Genomic DNA, 22,015 nt, shown 5'->3' with positions numbered 1-22,015 from the left:
TGACGTAAGCGCAACTCCGTGGAGCGCGCCGATATTAGAGCCAGGCGGACGGCGAATGTGGCACAAAGCGGACAACAAAAGCTCCGGCTGATGTTCTTGTTGGTGCAACGGTAGAGAGGAGCAAGTTGATGATAGCGCAGTGAGACAGGCAAGCAGCTGCCGATGTTGTTGCAGAAGATGTCCCGCAAAAGTATCGACGCCAGTACGCAGGAGCGTCCAGTAAAATGCAGTGTCAGCAATTTGGCCAGCGCTTAATCTTCGGACATTGACTCTCAGTCCGGTTGCCTTTAGTTAACTTATACACTGGTCGGCATAAGTATTTTGACGAAACAAAAGTAAAGTATACTTATAATTTGAACTTACTTTTTGTACACTTTGGCATCAATGGAAAGGTAATTTAAGTGCAGTTTAAATTATACAATACATTTTTTTTTAACCCGTTCAGTACTTATTAAAAAGGTCGAACTTGTGTAAAAATCTACGTTTTAAATTTTTTTTCCATTTTTTGTTGCAGTTTCTTTAAACAAAAATAATAGTAAAAAAAATCAGTTTGCTTATATTTTTTATGATTTTTTGAAAATGTTTAGAAACATTCATTTGAGCTGTTTTTCTTTTTTCATACAAGTTTTTCCGACATTTTTACCTATAAAAAATCATACAAAATATAAGCAAAATGATTTTTGAGAAATTCTTTTTTCAGTTACTATTATTTACCTTTCTATTGATGTCAAAGTTTACAAGAAGTAAGTTCAAATTATGAGTATATTTAACTTTTGTTTTGTCAAAATACTTATGCCGACCAGTGTACTTTATGGCCTCGAAAACGCTTCCCCGAATACAATATACCCTTTTACTCTACGAGTAACAGGTATAAGGGATCCTGATAAAGGATATGTCGGAGAGGAAGTAATGCAGCATTTCGATAAGGTCTGACCATGGGTTCTGCTGGCAGACTTTGTATGCGTTGATAGATCTGCTCTCTCGTGTCCTTCTGGTTTTTATCGTGGCGTGAGGTTGTCATGCGAGTGTATCTAAGAGACAATAATGAGCAACAAAGGCAACGAAGACTGAAGAAGAGCTGCATCCGCCAGAATTGAGACACGGAACACCAGAAGCCGAAAGATCAAGCGTCCAACAATGACGACCTGCATGGAGATGACTTTAATTCTCCGACAAATTTATATACTTTATGGGCTTGAAAACGCTACCTTTTACCTGTCACGAACTTTTCCCCGAATACAAAATACCCTTTTACTCTACGAGTAGCAGGTATAATAACAGGTTACAATGGTGGTTTTCTTTCTGCAGTTGTTGTAGAAGTTGCTAAGATACAAAAAAAATGTGTTAAAAAACCCCAATGGTGGGTGTGGTTTCCGTTAATTAATCTGGCGCAAAATTAAAAAAATTAACCTTTTTAAACCGTGTTTTTTATATTTAATTAATTAAGAAAATTCATGGCTTAAGTTTACTTTTGTTGCCAGCTTTTGTTTAAGAGTATCCGACTGGTGAACAGCTTTATGTTTTTTGTTTGCAATTCGTGATCCGAACTGAATAGCTCGTTTCTTAAGCAATACTACGCCTTGCAGTCCTATTTGATAGCCATATAGTCTTAGAAGCAATTTATCACCGACACCTTCGGGGAAACAAAAGCAACATTTTTGGTACACTTCTAAAGATCTAATAAATTTAACAACGTTCTCCTCGATAAATGGGGATCTAGCCGTTTTACCATTATCTGCAATAACTCGGTCGTCTCTGGCTAAATTCCGGGCAGGTATTCGTTGCCAGTCCATTTCAAGTTCGTTGTGCACGGCAAGCTGGCGTTCTGTGGCGCTGCCCTGGCAATGCTTGAAGCTCTTGCGATGGCGGGCATACCCACCAAATAATTCATCTGCCCCACTACCAATTAGGGCGACTCTGGCAGTAGAGCTATCGCAATGCGAAGCAAACCAAAAGGCACAACCGAGACTCTCATCTAAAACTGTTTCAAGTGGATATATTAGGTGCCTGATACGTGTTGTAAGAGTCTGGTCCAATTCCCGACGGGTTACATTAACTTCTAAGAGTTTCCAGCACCTCTTGGGACAAAGTTGCTTTAGTTCATTGATAGATAGCAGTGCAGTTTTGCGATCGGGAACGTCCCATAGCTTCTCAGAAATATTTTGATCCTCAACGCTTTCAAAAGCTACATTAATAAGCTCTATCGGTTCATTTTGTGCTACAAATTCGTTAGCTAGCAAGGCCAAGATTGTGCAGTCGATGCCACCCGAAAATAATATACACAACTTGGCATGTTCGCATAAAGTTGTCATTTTTTCCAAGCAAAGGCGGCAAAGTGGGGCCTTGTTTGTAACCCGATTTCTTACCGAGTTGGATAGCAGTTTATGGAGTGTCGCTACTGACTCCTTGATTTGTGGATGACTAATTAGTTTGTTGTAAAGGTCTACATGACTGTCGGTATATGTATATTTATAGAAGTCTTAATCAAATGTGAGCTTACTTTTTAACATCCACTCTGGGGACATTGGACTCTCCACTGTAGTTTTCCAGCCAACTAATTGGTCAAGTCTGCTTAATAGCTCAACACAATAATTATTTAGAGGCTGCCACGGGTGCAATATGCATGAAGTAAGATCGTTAATGTTAACTTTATAAAGGCCCAGTGGTGGCAGTTCCAATGATAATTTATCATTTTCAAAACAGTGGGATGTGCTCAATAAATGTAAACCCTTCGGAATGCGTTCAATAATTAACGAATTTCTTCCCAGTGCATCGCGAGAGAAATAAAGTATTTGATCTCGTTTGTCATAAATTATAAAACAATGAGGTCCCTCCCATTTCTTCAACAGCTGCAGTAGCTTATTTTCATTATTTCGGCATTCTGATATTTTGCTCGCTATCCAAGACGTATCAGACATCGACTCTGGCTTTGGTAAATTGTAAATGTCTCCATTAAAGAGGAATATGAAGTCATTGGTAACCACGGGTTGTTTTTGAATACTTTCCCCCTGTTGCCATAATACGTTGCCGGAAAAAATTATTTGTCCAGCATCATAATCTACGATTATTTCGTCTTGCACATCAGGGCCACGATTTCTCAGAATTTCTTTCAGTGCGTTTGGAATCTTAAGTGAATGTAATCCAACATTATGCAAAATTGAGCAAAATATTCCACACATTGATATATCTGTAACCACTTCTAATAATATCCATTAGAGATGTGAGAAATATATACAAATATTTATATCAGGCTTGCCGCAGAAACAATTTCAGCGCTAATAGCCTCTTCCAACATAGCACTTCGTGTGAAACAGTTGGCATTTCCGCCATTCGTGGCAGCAACGCAAAACAAATACAACTTGAGGGCTTGCATGTGGTACGTTTTTAGCGTTTTTTTTTTTAAATTGGAAAATTTATCAAGAGTGAGATTTCCATTCCGTCGTGAAAATATAGTGCATAGGACCTAGAGAATAGGGACTATAGTTTCCACAATCTATAACCGTTAAGACCCTTTTAAGTGTTTATAACAATTTCCTTCCATTCAATTTCTTTCCAAAAATGCTTGCCAAATTGGGGGATGGATGCGCCTTTGACAAATGTTAGACTCCCATTCCCACCGAGCTCACCCAATATCTACCATTCCATAAGAGCTGAGCTGAACAGCTGTAGCTTATAATTTCTTAAAAAATGCCACAGTAAAATGCCATTGTTGTTGTTGATGGCGAGAGCATCTCCAGAGAGCACTCTGAGAGGTTCGCCATCCAGCCAAATGTGTCGAGAAAAGTTGTTTTAGAAAGTCGAACGTCAAAAGCGTCGAGCGCATATCTATTAGGCGATGAAGAGTAAGAATCCAGATGTTCTAGGTACTTCGGGAGAGAGAAGGAAGATAATGAAAGCGCAACTCCGAGGAGCGCGCCGATATTAGGGCCAGGAGGACGGCGAATGTCGCGCAAAGCGGACAACAAGAGCTCCGGCTGATGTTGTTGATGGAGCGTCAGGAGAGCGACGGAAGATGACGTAAGCGCAACTCCGTGGAGCGCGCCGATATTAGAGCCAGGCGGACGGCGAATGTGGCACAAAGCGGACAACAAAAGCTCCGGCTGATGTTCTTGTTGGTGCAACGGTAGAGAGGAGCAAGTTGATGATAGCGCAGTGAGACAGGCAAGCAGCTGCCGATGTTGTTGCAGAAGATGTCCCGCAAAAGTATCGACGCCAGTACGCAGGAGCGTCCAGTAAAATGCAGTGTCAGCAATTTGGCCAGCGCTTAATCTTCGGACATTGACTCTCAGTCCGGTTGCCTTTAGTTAACTTATACACTGGTCGGCATAAGTATTTTGACGAAACAAAAGTAAAGTATACTTATAATTTGAACTTACTTTTTGTACACTTTGGCATCAATGGAAAGGTAATTTAAGTGCAGTTTAAATTATACAATACATTTTTTTTTAACCCGTTCAGTACTTATTAAAAAGGTCGAACTTGTGTAAAAATCTACGTTTTAAATTTTTTTTCCATTTTTTGTTGCAGTTTCTTTAAACAAAAATAATAGTAAAAAAAATCAGTTTGCTTATATTTTTTATGATTTTTTGAAAATGTTTAGAAACATTCATTTGAGCTGTTTTTCTTTTTTCATACAAGTTTTTCCGACATTTTTACCTATAAAAAATCATACAAAATATAAGCAAAATGATTTTTGAGAAATTCTTTTTTCAGTTACTATTATTTACCTTTCTATTGATGTCAAAGTTTACAAGAAGTAAGTTCAAATTATGAGTATATTTAACTTTTGTTTTGTCAAAATACTTATGCCGACCAGTGTACTTTATGGCCTCGAAAACGCTTCCCCGAATACAATATACCCTTTTACTCTACGAGTAACAGGTATAAGGGATCCTGATAAAGGATATGTCGGAGAGGAAGTAATGCAGCATTTCGATAAGGTCTGACCATGGGTTCTGCTGGCAGACTTTGTATGCGTTGATAGATCTGCTCTCTCGTGTCCTTCTGGTTTTTATCGTGGCGTGAGGTTGTCATGCGAGTGTATCTAAGAGACAATAATGAGCAACAAAGGCAACGAAGACTGAAGAAGAGCTGCATCCGCCAGAATTGAGACACGGAACACCAGAAGCCGAAAGATCAAGCGTCCAACAATGACGACCTGCATGGAGATGACTTTAATTCTCCGACAAATTTATATACTTTATGGGCTTGAAAACGCTACCTTTTACCTGTCACGAACTTTTCCCCGAATACAAAATACCCTTTTACTCTACGAGTAGCAGGTATAATAACAGGTTACAATGGTGGTTTTCTTTCTGCAGTTGTTGTAGAAGTTGCTAAGATACAAAAAAAATGTGTTAAGAAACCCCAATGGTGGGTGTGGTTTCCGTTAATTAATCTGGCGCAAAATTAAAAAAATTAACCTTTTTAAACCGTGTTTTTTATATTTAATTAATTAAGAAAATTCATGGCTTATGTTTACTTTTGTTGCCAGCTTTTGTTTAAGAGTATCCGACTGGTGAACAGCTTTATGTTTTTTGTTTGCAATTCGTGATCCGAACTGAATAGCTCGTTTCTTAAGCAATACTACGCCTCGCAGTCCTATTTGATAGCCATATAGTCTTAGAAGCAATTTATCACCGACACCTTCGGGGAAACAAAAGCAACATTTTTGGTACACTTCTAAAGATCTAATAAATTTAACAACGTTCTCCTCGATAAATGGGGATCTAGCCGTTTTACCATTATCTGCAATAACTCGGTCGTCTCTGGCTAAATTCCGGGCAGGTATTCGTTGCCAGTCCATTTCAAGTTCGTTGTGCACGGCAAGCTGGCGTTCTGTGGCGCTGCCCTGGCAATGCTTGAAGCTCTTGCGATGGCGGGCATACCCACCAAATAATTCATCTGCCCCACTACCAATTAGGGCGACTCTGGCAGTAGAGCTATCGCAATGCGAAGCAAACCAAAAGGCACAACCGAGACTCTCATCTAAAACTGTTTCAAGTGGATATATTAGGTGCCTGATACGTGTTGTAAGAGTCTGGTCCAATTCCCGACGGGTTACATTAACTTCTAAGAGTTTCCAGCACCTCTTGGGACAAAGTTGCTTTAGTTCATTGATAGATAGCAGTGCAGTTTTGCGATCGGGAACGTCCCATAGCTTCTCAGAAATATTTTGATCCTCAACGCTTTCAAAAGCTACATTAATAAGTGTAATACTCCAGTAATAACACGTGTATAGTAGTTTTAATAACTTTTATTAAACAGTCGCTATTGCTCGCTACCGCTCGCTTTCGTTGCTTATCGTCGACTCCTTCTTGAACTCAACATACGACGCGATTCAACACGCGTCGTGGTGAGTTTATGTATCCAGTGTTGGGCTCGAATCCCGATCAGCTGACACGGGTTCCCACATCTCTCCTTTTTTTTTCAGACGCAGTTTTAGACCTCCCTGTGGCATCTGTGAGGTGAGCTCCGCGTCAATTGGTTTGGCCGGGAATGATTCATCAGTCCTTTTCGGGGACTGGCCCTTCTCTGGCTGAACTGCAGCAGAGGATTCGACTTTCTTGAGGTGACTGGCGTTCCTGGTATACGACTTCCCATTTCCGGTTACCTGGACCACATCACCGTCTCTGCTGGTCACCTCGTAAACCGTTGGATCGAACGTTGGTGTTAGCTTGTGGGGGATAATAACATTTTTAATTAGAACCCTGTCACCTACAGTTAATTGAATATCTTTTGCTCCTCTAGCTGCATCTGCTACCTTCTTCCCTTTTTCTTTCTGGCACATGTCCTTATCTCTTTCCTCCGAGTCCACATCCTGATCCAAAATATCCTCAATTCCGGGAATTTTATCTCGAATCGTCCGATTGTACATCAGCTGGGTTGGAGCTGCACCCGTTGTACTATGCGGTGTTACATTATACATAAGAACGAACTTTTGCAACTCCTTCTTATTGTTACTTCTACTCGCATATGCGATTTTGAGACGTTTAACCAGCGATTTATTCATATTCTCCACCTCGCCGTTCGCTTGTGGCCAATATGGAGGAGTTGTACGCAACTCGATCCCGTTTGTTGTACAAAATTCTTTGAATTCCGCGCTTATAAACTGGCGACCGTTGTCCGCTGTTAATGTTTGGGGAAAACCTAGCCTTGCGAAAATTTCCTCCATCTCGTTTATTATAGTCTTTGATGTGATGCTCCTCGTTATTTTGTACTCCATATATCGAGAGTAATAATCGATTAGTACCAAAATGTATTCTCCGTTTGGTAGCGGGCCTAACAGATCGGTTGCCAAACACTTCCATGGGCCATTTGGAAACGAGTGCCTCTTCATTGGGGCCGGACGTACCGGAGCAGACACCAAAATGCAGCTACGACAGGTTTTAACGAACTCTTCAGCTTCTCTGTCCATTCGTGGCCACCATACTTTCGATCGGAGTCGCCGCTTCATTGCAGTCTCGCCTGGGTGACCCTCATGTGCTAACTCCAACACTTTCCGTCGCAGATTTTTCGGAATCACTATCTTTGTTCCTCTTAGCAGCAAATTACCGAGCGTCGACACTTCAAATCGAAACGGATAGAATGGACTCGATGTAGCTAGCTTCCACGAATCCTCCTTTAGGCACGTCATTGCATCCATTATCCCCTCATCATGAGTACTACTTTCTGCTATCTCTGAGATTGATAACGAAACTGGAATTGAATTTGAGACGATATGAAAAATGTTTTTCTCCCCCTGCCAATCGAATGAGTTTGACTCGGTTTCCTGGGACAGTCTCGACAATGAGTCTGCGATGTTTTCTTTTCCTGGCTTATACACGACTCGGAAACGGTAAGATTGTAGGCGTAGAAGCCACCTTTCGATGCGGGCTGGAGGTCTGGAAGTGGGCTTAAATATAGCCTCCAGAGGTTTGTGGTCTGTTACTAGGTCAAATTCTAATCCGATCAAATAAAAATAAAACTTTTCTACCGCCCAGACTAACGCGAGACTTTCCTTTTCTGTTTGAGAGTACCTTTTTTCTACCTCCGATAAACTCTTGCTGGCGAACGAGATAATACGGGGAATTTTATCTTTGTCTAGTTGCACCAATACCGCTCCTAACGCTACCGGACTAGCGTCCGCAATCAACTTAGTCCGATCAGTCAAGGTAAAATAGGACAGCATGGGGACTACTGAAACCTTTTCCTTTAATTGTTTAAAAGCTAACTTCTGCGCCTCACCCCATATGAATTTCTCGTTCAATTTGAGCAATCCTCTCAATGGCTCTGTCGTATCCGCCAAGTCTGGTATAAACTTTCCAACATACGTGACCAAACCCAAAAAGCTGCGGACCTCTTCCTTATTTTTGGGTTCTCTAAAGTTTTGTATTATCTCAATCTTGCCTGGATCCGCCTCAATCCCCTTGTCAGAGAGGATATGACCAAGAAATTTCAGCTTAGTTGTCCGCCAAACACACTTCTCCTCGTTGAGCATCACATTACGGCCCACAAAAACATCTTTCACCGCGCTCAGCGCCATGTCGTGCTCCTCGAGGGTATTGCCAAAAACTATAACATCGTCAATATAGTTTATGGCATTTGGGCACTGTGCCAGCATCTCCTCCATAAGCCTCTGGAAAATCTCCGGAGCTGAGTTCACTCCAAATAGCAACCTCTTATACCTGAACAGCCCACGATGTGTAATGAATGTCGTTATCTCCCGGCTCGCAACGTCAAGCTCAAGTTGATGATAGGCGTTCTTTAGATCAAGCCGAGAAAAGTATTTAGCGTTCTTCAATTTGGTCATCAATGAGTCGAACGTCGGAAGAGGATAATTTTCCCTTTTTATGGCCTTATTGGCTCTGCGCATGTCCAAACACATTCGAATATCTCCACATTCTTTAAACACGATGACCACTGGCGATATCCAAGCGCTCGGCCCAGTTACCGGCTCTATAATATCAAATTTTAGGGCTTCCTCTAGTTTTGCGTTTACCTTGTGCTCCAGCGCCGTCGGGACTCGCCTCATGGGTTGTTTGACAGGCACCACCGTTGGATCAATTGAAAGCCTTATCTGAACATCTTTCCATTTGGGGAACGACCCAATCTGCTCAACTCGATTTATGTTTAACCCTAGTTTTAAAACATTGAGTTGTATCGCAGTGTCACATCCTAGTAGTGATTGTCTGCTGTTTTCTATGACGTAAAACGTAGCAATTACCTCCGGGTCCCTTTTTACGCTTATCGGAGCTTCAAATACTCTTAATATTTTGAGAGGTTGATCAGAAGCATAAGAACGGAACTGGTTCGATGATTTAGTGCGCATGTTGAAAATGGTTGCCTGGTCGTCGATAAGTTTCTGCCAATCTGCTTGACTGCATAGATTGTGTTTGGAACCAGAGTCGATAACCATTTCCATTGTCCTGCCGCCGACTTTGCATGGAATAATCTCGTCATTATTCCCCTTGGTGGCTACTCGAAAACAATCAGAGTTTGCTGACTTTTCTCCGTCGTGCACACACTCACAATTAACCAGCCTGATGTGTGTGTCTGTACGCCGTGGCCGTTTTGCCCAAGGCCCGTCCGCGTCGTGGTTGCCTGCTCTTATTTTGGTCTTGCATTTCCGTGCGAAGTGTCCAATCTTTGAGCATTTCCTGCATGTGGCGCTTCGTGCTGGGCAATCTGGGCTGTTCTCCCTATGTCCCTTTCTCCCGCAACGACCACATTCTTGCAGTGTATCAGGGTTTCGTGCCTTTTGATGTGAAACTCTCTGAATTGTGCTTTGTTGGCCAGCTGCACCCATCGTCTCTGTCTGCCTGTTAACCTGCTCTTCGATGTGACACATCTTTACAAAATCATTTAAAGTAAATTCGTTCTCCAAGAGCTTCCTTTTTAAGTCCACCGGCGCCCAGACATCTATGATTTTGTCTTTGAGACAGATCTCCTCAATTTCCTTCTTGGTTTCGCCGAAAGAGCACTTTGCAACTTGTCGACGCAAGCGCATTAAGAATTCGGTAAAGCCTTCACCTTCCACAGGAACCATAGTCCGGAAAAGGTGCCTCTCGAAAACCGAGTTCCGTTGTGGAGAAAAATACTCGGTTAATTTCTCCACTAGAGGTGTAAAAATGTCATTATTGGCTTCCTCGTCGAACGCAACAAGTGCCCCGGGTAAGTTGTACACCACTGCCTGCAACTGCGGTCCACCCAGGTGCAGCAACTTATTTCGCTTTTTGTACACAGACGTTATCTCCTCCGACTCTATGTAGATGGTAAAAGAGCGCAGCCATGTCTCCCACTCATTTCTCCACAACGCCTTGTCAAATGCTTGAAATAGAAATGGTTTTAGCTCCGCCATTTCGGTAGATTACTGAAATTCAAGAAAAATAATAACAATCAACTTTTTTTTTTTTCAGCTCCAATAATAACAATTCGTTGTTATTATCATTTGCTTTATTTTCAACTCCACCACGCTCTTAAACATGCGCTTTTGCTATGCCTTTTTGCATTCGCTTTTGCACTTACATCTCTCTCTCATCTACCACCACCTCTTTCTTATTTTTCTTTTCGTGGTGTGTTTCTTCTCTTTAGATCTGCAGGAATTTAATCCGCACACTTGCTTCAACCTATTTTTCGTGGCGTGGTCGAAACTTTTCCCGTTTCCTTTTTCTTGTCTCTTCTTTCCTTTTTTTTTTTCTTTTCTTCTTTTTTTTTTTTTTTTTTTTTTTTTTTTTTTTTTTTTTTTTTTTTTTCCTTCATCAGCCTGAATTTAATCGGCTCTCGATGAACGGACGTGATCGAAACTTTTCCAGTTTCCTTTTTCTTGTCTCTTCTTTTCTTTTTATTTCATCAGCCTGAATTTAATCGGCTCTCGATGAACGGACGTTTTACCCACTTATTCGTTTTGTGGCGTACCAAGCTTGCATATTCACACATTTACATACAACTACACATCGCATGTACATTTCGCACATACATGAGCGCTGCACGTGCAGGAATATATATACATACATATATGTATGTATCTCTATTCCCTTTTCCAGCTTATGCACTTTTTTTTTTTCTTTACCTGCATTCGTTGGCAGCGGTCGTTTATTTTATTAATACTCAGTAGTCTTTCTTATCCGTCAGTAATAGATTTTAATCCTCGTCGCCAATGTAATACTCCAGTAATAACACGTGTATAGTAGTTTTAATAACTTTTATTAAACAGTCGCTATTGCTCGCTACCGCTCGCTTTCGTTGCTTATCGTCGACTCCTTCTTGAACTCAACATACGACGCGATTCAACACGCGTCGTGGTGAGTTTATGTATCCAGTGTTGGGCTCGAATCCCGATCAGCTGACACGGGTTCCCACAATAAGCTCTATCGGTTCATTTTGTGCTACAAATTCGTTAGCTAGCAAGGCCAAGATTGTGCAGTCGATGCCACCCGAAAATAATATACACAACTTGGCATGTTCGCATAAAGTTGTCATTTTTTCCAAGCAAAGGCGGCAAAGTGGGGCCTTGTTTGTAACCCGATTTCTTACCGAGTTGGATAGCAGTTTATGGAGTGTCGCTAGTGACTCCTTGATTTGTGGATGACTAATTAGTTTGTTGTAAAGGTCTACATGACTGTCGGTATATGTATATTTATAGAAGTCTTAATCAAATGTGAGCTTACTTTTTAACATCCACTCTGGGGACATTGGACTCTCCACTGTAGTTTTCCAGCCAACTAATTGGTCAAGTCTGCTTAATAGCTCAACACAATAATTATTTAGAGGCTGCCACGGGTGCAATATGCATGAAGTAAGATCGTTAATGTTAACTTTATAAAGGCCCAGTGGTGGCAGTTCCAATGATAATTTATCATTTTCAAAACAGTGGGATGTGCTCAATAAATGTAAACCCTTCGGAATGCGTTCAATAATTAACGAATTTCTTCCCAGTGCATCGCGAGAGAAATAAAGTATTTGATCTCGTTTGTCATAAATTATAAAACAATGAGGTCCCTCCCATTTCTTCAACAGCTGCAGTAGCTTATTTTCATTATTTCGGCATTCTGATATTTTGCTCGCTATCCAAGACGTATCAGACATCGACTCTGGCTTTGGTAAATTGTAAATGTCTCCATTAAAGAGGAATATGAAGTCATTGGTAACCACGGGTTGTTTTTGAATACTTTCCCCCTGTTGCCATAATACGTTGCCGGAAAAAATTATTTGTCCAGCATCATAATCTACGATTATTTCGTCTTGCACATCAGGGCCACGATTTCTCAGAATTTCTTTCAGTGCGTTTGGAATCTTAAGTGAATGTAATCCAACATTATGCAAAATTGAGCAAAATATTCCACACATTGATATATCTGTAACCACTTCTAATAATATCCATTAGAGATGTGAGAAATATATACAAATATTTATATCAGGCTTGCCGCAGAAACAATTTCAGCGCTAATAGCCTCTTCCAACATAGCACTTCGTGTGAAACAGTTGGCATTTCCGCCATTCGTGGCAGCAACGCAAAACAAATACAACTTGAGGGCTTGCATGTGGTACGTTCTTAGCGTTTTTTTTTTAAATTGGAAAATTTATCAAGAGTGAGATTTCCATTCCGTCGTGAAAATATAGTGCATAGGACCTAGAGAATAGGGACTATAGTTTCCACAAGCTATAACCGTTAAGACCCTTTTAAGTGTTTATAACAATTTCCTTCCATTCAATTTCTTTCCAAAAATGCTTGCCAAATTGGGGGATGGATGCGCCTTTGACAAATGTTAGACTCCCATTCCCACCGAGCTCACCCAATATCTACCATTCCATAAGAGGTGAGCTGAACAGCTGTAGCTTATAATTTCTTAAAAAATGCCACAGTAAAATGCCATTGTTGTTGTTGATGGCGAGAGCATCTCCAGAGAGCACTCTGAGAGGTTCGCCATCCAGCCAAATGTGTCGAGAAAAGTTGTTTTAGAAAGTCGAACGTCAAAAGCGTCGAGCGCATATCTATTAGGCGATGATAAGTAAGAATCCAGATGTTCTAGGTACTTCGGGAGAGAGAAGGAAGATAATGAAAGCGCAACTCCGAGGAGCGCGCCGATATTAGGGCCAGGAGGACGGCGAATGTCGCGCAAAGCGGACAACAAGAGCTTCGGCTGATGTTGTTGATGGAACGTCAGGAGAGCGACGGAAGATGACGTAAGCGCAACTCCGTGGAGCGCGCCGATATTAGAGCCAGGCGACGGCGAATGTGGCACAAAGCGGACAACAAAAGCTCCGGCTGATGTTCTTGTTGGTGCAACGGTAGAGAGGAGCAAGTTGATGATAGCGCAGTGAGACAGGCAAGCAGCTGCCGATGTTGTTGCAGAAGATGTCCCGCAAAAGTATCGACGCCAGTACGCAGGAGCGTCCAGTAAAATGCAGTGTCAGCAATTTGGCCAGCGCTTAATCTTCGGACATTGACTCTCAGTCCGGTTGCCTTTAGTTAACTTATACACTGGTCGGCATAAGTATTTTGACGAAACAAAAGTAAAGTATACTCATAATTTGAACTTACTTTTTGTACACTTTGGCATCAATGGAAAGGTAATTTAAGTGCAGTTTAAATTATACAATACATTTTTTTTTAACCCGTTCAGTACTTATTAAAAGGTCGAACTTGTGTAAAAATCTACGTTTTAAATTTTTTTTTCCATTTTTTGTTGCAGTTTCTTTAAACAAAAATAATAGTAAAAAAAATCAGTTTGCTTATATTTTTTATGATTTTTTGAAAATGTTTAGAAACATTCATTTGAGCTGTTTTTCTTTTTTCATACAAGTTTTTTCCGACATTTTTACCTATAAAAAATCATACAAAATATAAGCAAAATGATTTTTGAGAAACTCTTTTTTCAGTTACTATTATTTACCTTTCTATTGATGTCAAAGTTTACAAGAAGTAAGTTCAAATTATGAGTATATTTCACTTTTGTTTTGTCAAAATACTTATGCCGACCAGTGTACTTTATGGCCTCGAAAACGCTTCCCCGAATACAATATACCCTTTTACTCTACGAGTAACAGGTATAAGGGATCCTGATAAAGGATATGTCGGAGAGGAAGTAATGCAGCATTTCGATAAGGTCTGACCATGGGTTCTGCTGGCAGACTTTGTATGCGTTGATAGATCTGCTCTCTCGTGTCCTTCTGGTTTTTATCGTGGCGTGAGGTTGTCATGCGAGTGTATCTAAGAGACAATAATGAGCAACAAAGGCAACGAAGACTGAAGAAGAGCTGCATCCGCCAGAATTGAGACACGGAACACCAGAAGCCGAAAGATCAAGCGTCCAACAATGACGACCTGCATGGAGATGACTTTAATTCTCCGACAAATTTATATACTTTATGGGCTTGAAAACGCTACCTTTTACCTGTCACGAACTTTTCCCCGAATACAAAATACCCTTTTACTCTACGAGTAGCAGGTATAATAACAGGTTACAATGGTGGTTTTCTTTCTGCAGTTGTTGTAGAAGTTGCTAAGATACAAAAAAAATGTGTTAAAAACCCCAATGGTGGGTGTGGTTTCCGTTAATTAATCTGGCGCAAAATTAAAAAAATTAACCTTTTTAAACCGTGTTTTTTATATTTAATTAATTAAGAAAATTCATGGCTTAAGTTTACTTTTGTTGCCAGCTTTTGTTTAAGAGTATCCGACTGGTGAACAGCTTTATGTTTTTTGTTTGCAATTCGTGATCCGAACTGAATAGCTCGTTTCTTAAGCAATACTACGCCGCCTCGCAGTCCTATTTGATAGCCATATAGTCTTAGAAGCAATTTATCACCGACACCTTCGGGGAAACAAAAGCAACATTTTTGGTACACTTCTAAAGATCTAATAAATTTAACAACGTTCTCCTCGATAAATGGGGATCTAGCCGTTTTACCATTATCTGCAATAACTCGGTCGTCTCTGGCTAAATTCCGGGCAGGTATTCGTTGCCAGTCCATTTCAAGTTCGTTGTGCACGGCAAGCTGGCGTTCTGTGGCGCTGCCCTGGCAATGCATGAAGCTCTTGCGATGGCGGGCATACCCACCAAATAATTCATCTGCCCCACTACCAATTAGGGCGACTCTGGCAGTAGAGCTATCGCAATGCGAAGCAAACCAAAAGGCACAACCGAGACTCTCATCTAAAACTGTTTCAAGTGGATATATTAGGTGCCTGATACGTGTTGTAAGAGTCTGGTCCAATTCCCGACGGGTTACATTAACTTCTAAGAGTTTCCAGCACCTCTTGGGACAAAGTTGCTTTAGTTCATTGATAGATAGCAGTGCAGTTTTGCGAATCGGGAACGTCCCATAGCTTCTCAGAAATATTTTGATCCTCAACGCTTTCAAAAGCTACATTAATAAGCTCTATCGGTTCATTTTGTGCTACAAATTCGTTAGCTAGCAAGGCCAAGATGGTGCAGTCGATGCCACCCGAAAATAATATACACATCTTGGCATGTTCGCATAAAGTTGTCATTTTTTCCAAGCAAAGGCGGCAAAGTGGGGCCTTGTTTGTAACCCGATTTCTTACCGAGTTGGATAGCAGTTTATGGAGTGTCGCTAGTGATTCCTTGATTTGTGGATGACTAATTAGTTTGTTGTAAAGGTCTACATGACTGTCGGTATATGTATATTTATAGAAGTCGTAATCAAATGTGAGCTTACTTTTTAACATCCACTCTGGGGACATTGGACTCTCCACTGTAGTTTTCCAGCCAACTAATTGGTCAAGTCTGCTTAATAGCTCAACACAATAATTATTTAGAGGCTGCCACGGGTGCAATATGCATGAAGTAAGATCGTTAATGTTAACTTTATAAAGGCCCAGTGGTGGCAGTTCCAATGATAATTTATCATTTTCAAAACAGTGGGATGTGCTCAATAAATGTAAACCCTTCGGAATGCGTTCAATAATTAACGAATTTCTTCCCAGTGCATCGCGAGAGAAATAAAGTATTTGATCTCGTTTGTCATAAATTATAAAACAATGAGGTCCCTCCCATTTCTTCAACAGCTGCAGTAGCTTATTTTCATTATTTCGGCATTCTGATATTTTGCTCGCTATCCAAGACGTATCAGACATCGACTCTGGCTTTGGTAAATTGTAAATGTCTCCATTAAAGAGGAATATGAAGTCATTGGTAACCACGGGTTGTTTTTGAATACTTTCCCCCTGTTGCCATAATACGTTGCCGGAAAAAATTATTTGTCCAGCATCATAATCTACGATTATTTCGTCTTGCACATCAGGGCCACGATTTCTCAGAATTTCTTTCAGTGCGTTTGGAATCTTAAGTGAATGTAATCCAACATTATGCAAAATTGAGCAAAATATTCCACACATTGATCTATCTGTAACCACTTCTAATAATATCCATTAGAGATGTGAGAAATATATACAAATATTTATATCAGGCTTGCCGCAGAAACAATTTCAGCGCTAATAGCCTCTTCCAACATAGCACTTCGTGTGAAACAGTTGGCATTTCCGCCATTCGTGGCAGCAACGCAAAACAAATACAACTTGAGGGCTTGCATGTGGTACGTTTTTAGCGTTTTTTTTATATTGGAAAATTTATCAAGAGTGAGATTTCCATTCCGTCGTGAAAATATAGTGCATAGGACCTAGAGAATAGGGACTATAGTTTCCACAATCTAAAACCGTTAAGACCCTTTTAAGTGTTTATAACAATTTCCTTCCATTCAATTTCTTTCCAAAAATGCTTGCCAAATTGGGGGATGGATGCGCCTTTGACAAATGTTAGACTCCCATTCCCACCGAGCTCACTCAATATCTACCATTCCATAAGAGCTGAGCTGAACAGCTGTAGCTTATAATTTCTTAAAAAATGCCACAGTAAAATGCCATTGTTGTTGTTGATGGCGAGAGCATCTCCAGAGAGCACTCTGAGAGGTTCGCCATCCAGCCAAATGTGTCGAGAAAAGTTGTTTTAGAAAGTCGAACGTCAAAAGCGTCGAGCGCATATCTATTAGGCGATGATAAGTAAGAATCCAGATGTTCTAGGTACTTCGGGAGAGAGAAGGAAGATAATGAAAGCGCAACTCCGAGGAGCGCGCCGATATTAGGGCCAGGAGGACGGCGAATGTCGCGCAAAGCGGACAACAAGAGCTTCGGCTGATGTTGTTGATGGAACGTCAGGAGAGCGACGGAAGATGACGTAAGCGCAACTCCGTGGAGCGCGCCGATATTAGAGCCAGGCGACGGCGAATGTGGCACAAAGCGGACAACAAAAGCTCCGGCTGATGTTCTTGTTGGTGCAACGGTAGAGAGGAGCAAGTTGATGATAGCGCAGTGAGACAGGCAAGCAGCTGCCGATGTTGTTGCAGAAGATGTCCCGCAAAAGTATCGACGCCAGTACGCAGGAGCGTCCAGTAAAATGCAGTGTCAGCAATTTGGCCAGCGCTTAATCTTCGGACATTGACTCTCAGTCCGGTTGCCTTTAGTTAACTTATACACTGGTCGGCATAAGTATTTTGACGAAACAAAAGTAAAGTATACTCATAATTTGAACTTACTTTTTGTACACTTTGGCATCAATGGAAAGGTAATTTAAGTGCAGTTTAAATTATACAATACATTTTTTTTTAACCCGTTCAGTACTTATTAAAAGGTCGAACTTGTGTAAAAATCTACGTTTTAAATTTTTTTTTCCATTTTTTGTTGCAGTTTCTTTAAACAAAAATAATAGTAAAAAAAATCAGTTTGCTTATATTTTTTATGATTTTTTGAAAATGTTTAGAAACATTCATTTGAGCTGTTTTTCTTTTTTCATACAAGTTTTTTCCGACATTTTTACCTATAAAAAATCATACAAAATATAAGCAAAATGATTTTTGAGAAACTCTTTTTTCAGTTACTATTATTTACCTTTCTATTGATGTCAAAGTTTACAAGAAGTAAGTTCAAATTATGAGTATATTTCACTTTTGTTTTGTCAAAATACTTATGCCGACCAGTGTACTTTATGGCCTCGAAAACGCTTCCCCGAATACAATATACCCTTTTACTCTACGAGTAACAGGTATAAGGGATCCTGATAAAGGATATGTCGGAGAGGAAGTAATGCAGCATTTCGATAAGGTCTGACCATGGGTTCTGCTGGCAGACTTCGTATGCGTTGATAGATCTGCTCTCTCGTGTCCTTCTGGTTTTTATCGTGGCGTGAGGTTGTCATGCGAGTGTATCTAAGAGACAATAATGAGCAACAAAGGCAACGAAGACTGAAGAAGAGCTGCATCCGCCAGAATTGAGACACGGAACACCAGAAGCCGAAAGATCAAGCGTCCAACAATGACGACCTGCATGGAGATGACTTTAATTCTCCGACAAATTTATATACTTTATGGGCTTGAAAACGCTACCTTTTACCTGTCACGAACTTTTCCCCGAATACAAAATACCCTTTTACTCTACGAGTAGCAGGTATAATAACAGGTTACAATGGTGGTTTTCTTTCTGCAGTTGTTGTAGAAGTTGCTAAGATACAAAAAAAATGTGTTAAAAACCCCAATGGTGGGTGTGGTTTCCGTTAATTAATCTGGCGCAAAATTAAAAAAATTAACCTTTTTAAACCGTGTTTTTTATATTTAATTAATTAAGAAAATTCATGGCTTAAGTTTACTTTTGTTGCCAGCTTTTGTTTAAGAGTATCCGACTGGTGAACAGCTTTATGTTTTTTGTTTGCAATTCGTGATCCGAACTGAATAGCTCGTTTCTTAAGCAATACTACGCCTCGCAGTCCTATTTGATAGCCATATAGTCTTAGAAGCAATTTATCACCGACACCTTCGGGGAAACAAAAGCAACATTTTTGGTACACTTCTAAAGATCTAATAAATTTAACAACGTTCTCCTCGATAAATGGGGATCTAGCCGTTTTACCATTATCTGCAATAACTCGGTCGTCTCTGGCTAAATTCCGGGCAGGTATTCGTTGCCAGTCCATTTCAAGTTCGTTGTGCACGGCAAGCTGGCGTTCTGTGGCGCTGCCCTGGCAATGCATGAAGCTCTTGCGATGGCGGGCATACCCACCAAATAATTCATCTGCCCCACTACCAATTAGGGCGACTCTGGCAGTAGAGCTATCGCAATGCGAAGCAAACCAAAAGGCACAACCGAGACTCTCATCTAAAACTGTTTCAAGTGGATATATTAGGTGCCTGATAAGTGTTGTAAGAGTCTGGTCCAATTCCCGACGGGTTACATTAACTTCTAAGAGTTTCCAGCACCTCTTGGGACAAAGTTGCTTTAGTTCATTGATAGATAGCAGTGCAGTTTTGCGAATCGGGAACGTCCCATAGCTTCTCAGAAATATTTTGATCCTCAACGCTTTCAAAAGCTACATTAATAAGCTCTATCGGTTCATTTTGTGCTACAAATTCGTTAGCTAGCAAGGCCAAGATGGTGCAGTCGATGCCACCCGAAAATAATATACACAACTTGGCATGTTCGCATAAAGTTGTCATTTTTTCCAAGCAAAGGCGGCAAAGTGGGGCCTTGTTTGTAACCCGATTTCTTACCGAGTTGGATAGCAGTTTATGGAGTGTCGCTAGTGACTCCTTGATTTGTGGATGACTAATTAGTTTGTTGTAAAGGTCTACATGACTGTCGGTATATGTATATCAGTGGTCGGCACACACATACCATCACAAGTTTGCCTTGTATTAGTGTGAGTGTAACAAACACGAAGTTTGCGCGCGGCGTGCTGAAGCGAGACGTTTCTCTGCTTTGCACTGAGATCCTCTGCCGCAGCAACAAAAAAGCGCGCCGAAGTTGAGAAAAAAATGACCCGAAGACCCATGCCGAAGTCACACGAACATGTACGTTATACGTGAGCGAGCAGAGGATGGACAGAACACTTCCCTATGCTCACTAGATAGGCCGCTGCCGACCACTGATGTATATTTATAGAAGTCGTAATCAAATGTGAGCTTACTTTTTAACATCCACTCTGGGGACATTGGACTCTCCACTGTAGTTTTCCAGCCAACTAATTGGTCAAGTCTGCTTAATAGCTCAACACAATAATTATTTAGAGGCTGCCACGGGTGCAATATGCATGAAGTAAGATCGTTAATGTTAACTTTATAAAGGCCCAGTGGTGGCAGTTCCAATGATAATTTATCATTTTCAAAACAGTGGGATGTGCTCAATAAATGTAAACCCTTCGGAATGCGTTCAATAATTAACGAATTTCTTCCCAGTGCATCGCGAGAGAAATAAAGTATTTGATCTCGTTTGTCATAAATTATAAAACAATGAGGTCCCTCCCATTTCTTCAACAGCTGCAGTAGCTTATTTTCATTATTTCGGCATTCTGATATTTTGCTCGCTATCCAAGACGTATCAGACATCGACTCTGGCTTTGGTAAATTGTAAATGTCTCCATTAAAGAGGAATATGAAGTCATTGGTAACCACGGGTTGTTTTTGAATACTTTCCCCCTGTTGCCATAATACGTTGCCGGAAAAAATTATTTGTCCAGCATCATAATCTACGATTATTTCGTCTTGCACATCAGGGCCACGATTTCTCAGAATTTCTTTCAGTGCGTTTGGAATCTTAAGTGAATGTAATCCAACATTATGCAAAATTGAGCAAAATATTCCACACATTGATATATCTGTAACCACTTCTAATAATATCCATTAGAGATGTGAGAAATATATACAAATATTTATATCAGGCTTGCCGCAGAAACAATTTCAGCGCTAATAGCCTCTTCCAACATAGCACTTCGTGTGAAACAGTTGGCATTTCCGCCATTCGTGGCAGCAACGCAAAACAAATACAACTTGAGGGCTTGCATGTGGTACGTTTTTAGCGTTTTTTTTATATTGGAAAATTTATCAAGAGTGAGATTTCCATTCCGTCGTGAAAATATAGTGCATAGGACCTAGAGAATAGGGACTATAGTTTCCACAATCTATAACCGTTAAGACCCTTTTAAGTGTTTATAACAATTTCCTTCCATTCAATTTCTTTCCAAAAATGCTTGCCAAATTGGGGGATGGATGCGCCTTTGACAAATGTTAGACTCCCATTCCCACCGAGCTCACTCAATATCTACCATTCCATAAGAGCTGAGCTGAACAGCTGTAGCTTATAATTTCTTAAAAAATGCCACAGTAAAATGCCATTGTTGTTGTTGATGGCGAGAGCATCTCCAGAGAGCACTCTGAGAGGTTCGCCATCCAGCCAAATGTGTCGAGAAAAGTTGTTTTAGAAAGTCGAACGTCAAAAGCGTCGAGCGCATATCTATTAGGCGATGATAAGTAAGAATCCAGATGTTCTAGGTACTTCGGGAGAGAGAAGGAAGATAATGAAAGCGCAACTCCGAGGAGCGCGCCGATATTAGGGCCAGGAGGACGGCGAATGTCGCGCAAAGCGGACAACAAGAGCTTCGGCTGATGTTGTTGATGGAACGTCAGGAGAGCGACGGAAGATGACGTAAGCGCAACTCCGTGGAGCGCGCCGATATTAGAGCCAGGCGACGGCGAATGTGGCACAAAGCGGACAACAAAAGCTCCGGCTGATGTTCTTGTTGGTGCAACGGTAGAGAGGAGCAAGTTGATGATAGCGCAGTGAGACAGGCAAGCAGCTGCCGATGTTGTTGCAGAAGATGTCCCGCAAAAGTATCGACGCCAGTACGCAGGAGCGTCCAGTAAAATGCAGTGTCAGCAATTTGGCCAGCGCTTAATCTTCGGACATTGACTCTCAGTCCGGTTGCCTTTAGTTAACTTATACACTGGTCGGCATAAGTATTTTGACGAAACAAAAGTAAAGTATACTCATAATTTGAACTTACTTTTTGTACACTTTGGCATCAATGGAAAGGTAATTTAAGTGCAGTTTAAATTATACAATACATTTTTTTTTAACCCGTTCAGTACTTATTAAAAGGTCGAACTTGTGTAAAAATCTACGTTTTAAATTTTTTTTTCCATTTTTTGTTGCAGTTTCTTTAAACAAAAATAATAGTAAAAAAAATCAGTT

At 40.7% G+C, this 22,015-nt stretch overlaps 1 long non-coding RNA gene and 4 pseudogenes across 1 annotated transcript; all 5 read right to left on the bottom strand.

Moving 5' to 3' along the window:
* Nucleotides 1-1,405: 1,405 nt before the first annotated feature.
* LOC118879102 (asparagine synthetase domain-containing protein CG17486-like) lies at nt 1,406-3,179 on the bottom strand (annotated as a pseudogene).
* On the bottom strand, nt 1,406-12,367 carry LOC139354600 (asparagine synthetase domain-containing protein CG17486-like; annotated as a pseudogene).
* Nucleotides 6,242-11,344, bottom strand: LOC139354601 (uncharacterized). The gene is made up of 2 exons (XR_011605561.1): nt 11,051-11,344; nt 6,242-10,351 (listed from the first exon to the last, which is right to left on the bottom strand). It is a non-coding gene; the product is annotated as an uncharacterized lncRNA (long non-coding RNA).
* A 2,203-nt stretch (nt 12,368-14,570) lies between the features above and the next one.
* Nucleotides 14,571-16,382, bottom strand: LOC136117725 (asparagine synthetase domain-containing protein CG17486-like; annotated as a pseudogene).
* A 2,201-nt stretch (nt 16,383-18,583) lies between these two features.
* On the bottom strand, nt 18,584-20,673 carry LOC136117724 (asparagine synthetase domain-containing protein CG17486-like; annotated as a pseudogene).
* Nucleotides 20,674-22,015: the final 1,342 nt, after the last annotated feature.

Source organism: Drosophila suzukii, unplaced genomic scaffold (genome assembly GCF_043229965.1).
Source record: "Drosophila suzukii unplaced genomic scaffold, CBGP_Dsuzu_IsoJpt1.0 scf_10, whole genome shotgun sequence".
NCBI lineage: Eukaryota > Metazoa > Arthropoda > Insecta > Diptera > Drosophilidae > Drosophila > Drosophila suzukii.
This window is presented reverse-complemented; position numbering and strand designations above follow the sequence as displayed.